Here is a 5255-nt window from a genome sequence, read left to right on the forward strand (position 1 = left end):
TTCAGAGAAAGGCAGCAAGGGCAAGAGAAATGGAAAGAAAAAATACGAGAGGTTGAAGGAGCTGGGCATGTTGAACTTAAGTCAAGTGATTGAGGGGTGTTATGATCACACTCTTTAAACACCAGAAACAGGGTGCTGGCTTGTTTGCTGTTGGCAAGGGTAGAACTAGAGCAGCTCTGAGTCCCCTTGGGGAGATAGGGCGGGGTAGTAGTAGTAGTAGTAGTAGTAGTAGTAGTAGTAGTTAACTCGGTCTAATGGTTTTCTGTTATAGGATACTAAATTTCAACTGAACATTACAAGGAATGCTTTGACACAGGAGTGGTTTGGCAATGGAACCAATTGGCTAGGAAGATGGTAAGGTTACCTTCTTTGGACGTCTTCAAAATGAGGCTGGAGAGCTGCATACCAAGGGTGCTCTCACTGGAGATCCTGCATTAGGGAGACTGACCTGATGGCTTCATTCCAGCTCTATGATTCTGATTCTGTGTACAAACAGTTACAAATAGAAATTGTATGTCTAGATAGCTACAATTCCCCCTTGCATGAGGATGAGCATTCTTCAAATTAGTTTTCAATTTTTCAGGAAACACTGTAGTGGCACAAGATGCTAATTGAACAAAAGCCTTGGTAAGTTTTCCAGAATGTAAATTAATTATTCTGATCTAAGTGTCCAATCCTATGCAGATTAGGTTAGAAAACTAGTAAAATGGCTCAGCATAAAGATAAAGGGTTTCCCCTGGTATTGCGTCTAGTTGTGTCAAATTCTGGGGTGGGTGTGGGGGTGGGTGCGCTCATCTCCATTTCTAAGCCGAAGAGCCAGAGTTGTCCGTATACATCTTCAAGGTCATGTGGCCAGCATGTTTTCGAATTGCTAGATTGGCAGAAAATGGGACTAACAGCGGGATCTCACCCTACTCCCTGGATTCAAACCACCAACCTTTTAGTCAGCAAGTTCACCACCTCAGTGGTTTAACCTACTGCGCCACCAGGGGCCCAGCATATACCAGAGCTAGCAGTTGCTGGTAACATTTATGTCTGATGTTTCAGTTCTGAATTATTCCAGGTTGCAGTGGAAACATTTAAGATGTTTCTTTTGCAACACCTTCATTTGATGGTATGACTTCATTTGAATTAATATAATTATGCTGTACAAACATCAACTACAGTAGAACCTCACTTATCCAAGACTCGCTTATCCAAGGTTCTGGATTATGCATTTTGTAGTCAATGTTTTCAATATATTGTGATATTTTGGTGCTAAATTCGTAAATACAGTAATTACAACATAACATTATTGCGTATTGAACTACTTTTTCTGTCAAATTTGTTGTATAACATGATGTTTTGGTACTTAATTTGTAAAATCATAACCTAATTTGATGTTTAGAAGGCTTTTTCTTAATCCCTCCTTATTGTCCAAGATATTCGCTTATCCAAGGTTCTGCCGGCCCGTTTAGCTTGAATAAGTGAAACTCTACTGTATGTTGTTTAATGGGCTATAGCAGTTGACCAGTCATAATCTTACCATGTCTTAGAAATCATGGGTATCTGTAGTACTTATACATGGAAGCTATATATTACTTCTGATAGGCTCAATTCATTGTTATTTTTAAAGCCTGAATGAATTATTGATATTGACACTCAGCTGTCAAAAATGTTGTTTCCCAACTCCTCACCAAATAATTACATGCATCTGAGCCTAGGCTTGTACACATCTGTCAAGTTCTTGTCCCTGTAACAGTTGGGTGAACAGGCTGTTCACTAAAAGGTTTGGCATAATTGGTTGTAAGAAGAGAACATCAAACAAAATACACTTTTGTTCATATCAACCCATGGCAAGTTAAGCCAACCAAATGCATTGGTCAGAATTCTAATTGGAAAAATCTTATTAATATAGATTTGCATTGAATGAAGTCTTTTAATAGAATTTGTAATCCTGAGCCATTTAAATTAAGTGGTTTCTTCCTCTTAACAGATACAGTAGAGTCTCACTTATCCAACACTCACTTATCCAATGTTCTGGATTATCCAACACATTTTTGTAGTCAATGTTTTCAATGCATTGTGATATTTTGGTGCTAAATTCATAAATACAGTAATTACTACATAGCATTAATGTGTAACTAGTTTTTCTGTCAAATTTGTTGTATAACATGATGTTTTGGTGCTTAATTTGTAAAATCATAACCTATTTTGATGTTTAATAGGCTTTTTCTAATCTCTCCTTATTATCCAACATATTTGCTTATCCAATGTTCTGCCGGCCCGTTTATGTTGGATAAGTGAGACTCTACTGTACATACCTATGTAAAGCTCCTTCCACACAGCTATATAAAATCCACATGGAACTGAATTATATGGCAGTGTGGACTCAGATAACCCAGTTCAAAGCAGATATTGTGGATTATCTGCCTTGATATTCTGGTTTATATGGCTGTGTGGAAGAGCCCAAAGAGGCTTGACAGAAGGGCTCTAAAGAATTTATTTATTTATTTATTACATCACTTCTACCCCGCCCTTCTCACCCATCAGGGGACTCAGGGTGGCTTAGAATATAAACATACACATCAAAAAACAGTTTTCATCAAATTTAAAAATCCATCAAGATTAAAAATTACAATAAAATTAAGAATATACATTAAAATATACATAATTATACATTTAAATATACATTTAAGGTGCTTTCCATGTCCAGATGGGGTCTGTCAGTAGGTCATATATTCATATCTCATTTTTGCTGCTACTCGTGCTGAAATGCCTGGTCCCATAACCATGTTTTTGTTCTCTTTCAGAAAGACAGGAGGGAGGGAGCCAGCCTGACTTCAATGGGGAGAGTATTCCATAGGCGGGGAGTCACTACTAAAAAGGCCCTGTCTCTCGTCCCTGCCAGCCGCACCTGTGAGGCTGACGGGACCGCGAGCAGGGCCTCATCTGATGATCTTAAGCTTCGAGGTGGGTCGTAGCGGGAGACATGTTCGGACAGATAAGCTGGGACGGAACCGTTAGAGCTTTATAGGTTAAAGCCAGCACCTTGAATTGTGCTCGGTAGCTAATCAGCAGCCAGTGGAGCTTGTGTAACAGAGGAGTGGTACGCTCCCTGTACGCCGCTCCAGTTATTAACCTGGCAGCCTCCCGTTGGACTAATTGAAGCTTCTGAACAGTCTTCAAAGGCAGCCCCACGTAGAGTGCGTTGCAGTAGTCTAAACGGGATGTAACAAGAGAGTGGACCACCGTGGCCAAGTCCAGCTTCCCAAGGTATGGTCGCAGCTGGCACACAAGTTTTAATTGTGCGAAGGCTCCCCTAGCCACCGCTGAGACTTGGGGTTCCAGGCTCAATGATAAGTCTAGGATCAACCCCAGAATGCGCACCTGGGCCTTCAGGGGGAGTGTGACCCCATCCAGCACAGGCTATAACCCTATACCCTGTTCAGTCTTCCGACTGACCAGGAGGACCTCTGTCTTGTCTGGATTCAATTTCAATTTGTTGGCCCTCATCCAGTCCGACACAGCGGCCAAGCACCGGTTCAGGACCTGAACAGCCTCCTTAGTGACAGGTGGAAAGGAGTGACAGAGCTGGACATCATCTGCGTACAGATGACACCGGACCCCGAAACTCCTGATGATCTCTCCCAGCAGCTTCATGTAGATGTTAAACACCATGGGAGACAATACAGAGCCCTGCGGGACCCCACAAGTCAACGGTTGTGGGGTCGAGCAGGCATCCCCCAATGACACCATCTGGGACCGACCCTCCAGGAATGAGTGGAGCCACTGCAAAACAGTACCTCCAAGTCCCATTCCCGCAAGGCGTCCCAGAAGGATACCGTGATTGACGGTATCGAAGGCCGTTGAGAGGTCCAGCAGAACCAGCAGGGAAACACTACCCCTGTCCAGTTCCCGGCAAAGACCATCGACTAAGGTGACCAAGGCTGTCTCGGTACCATGCCCCGGCCTAAAGCCAGACTGTGCCGGATCCAGAAAATCAGTGTCAACCAAGAATCCCTGGAGCTGCAAAGCAACCACATGTTCCAAGACCTTGCCCAAATAGGGGAGATTGGAAATAGGCCGAAAGTTTCTGAATTGAGTGGGATCCAATTATGGCTTTTTCAACAGCAGCTTGATCACAGCCATTTTTAGGCTCGCTGGAAACTTGCCCTCCCGAAGGGAGGCATTCACCATCACCTTCACCCACTCGGCCAAACCCCCTCTGGCTTCTCTCACCAGCCAGGATGGGCAGGGGTCCAGGATGCATGTGGTCGGTCTCGCCTCTCCAGGGATCTTGTCCACATCCTCGAGCTCAACCAATTGAAATGAATCCAACAAAACAGGACAAGCAGGTGCACTCGTTACATCCTGAGAGACTGCCGTTAATATGGTGTCAAAGTTGGAGCGGATCAGAGCGACTTTGTCCGCAAAGAACCGAGCAAATGCTTCACAGCGGGCTGCCGAGTTATCAGGGCTCCCACCTTGATTGGTGGGAGTTAACAACTCTCTGATGACACAGAACAGCGCCGCTGGACAGTTCTGTGCGGATGCAATATTGGCCGCAAGGTGGACTCTCCTTGTGGCTTTGATTGCTGCGGCATATGCCCTAAGATAGGAGCCTAGCCATGTTCAGTCTGACTCGTTATACTCTGATCGCCACACGCACTCTAGTTCCGTCTTCTTTTGCTTCATCGCTGCCAGCTCCTCAGTAAACCAAGGAGCTGGTTTAGCTCGGTTACTCGAGAGGGGACGCTCCGGAGTGATCGTGTCTATTGCCCTAGTCATCTCTCCATTCCAGAAAGAGACCAGAGCATCAACAGGATCACCTGCTGAGGAGGCGGGAAATTCCCCAAGAGCCGTCAGGAATCCTTCTGGATCCATAAGTCTCCTGGAGCGGACCATTTTAACAGGTCCACCACCCCTGCAGAGGTTGGGGGGCGCAGTAAGTCTAAACCTGATCAGGTGATGGTCGGTCCATGGCAACGGAGCGATGGTGAGCTCCTCCACACTGCCACCTTTCTTCCATCCCTGACAGAAGACCAAGTCCAGTGTGTGTCCCGCACTGTGGGTGGGGCCTGTTACTAATTGGGACAGCCCCATGCATGCATGCTCATACCTTTTCCTCCAGATTTTTTGCCCCATTCAGAACTAGAATTTTTCATTAAAAAACCAAGATTTTGTATTCTTCATCTTGCATCTTTCCCATATTTTTTCCAAACTGTATTTGATTTTGCTTTCTCACATGTAAGTAGTAACAGCCAAGCACCACA

The sequence above is a fragment of the Anolis carolinensis genome, chromosome 1 (genome assembly GCF_035594765.1).
Source record: "Anolis carolinensis isolate JA03-04 chromosome 1, rAnoCar3.1.pri, whole genome shotgun sequence".
Lineage (NCBI taxonomy): Eukaryota > Metazoa > Chordata > Lepidosauria > Squamata > Dactyloidae > Anolis > Anolis carolinensis.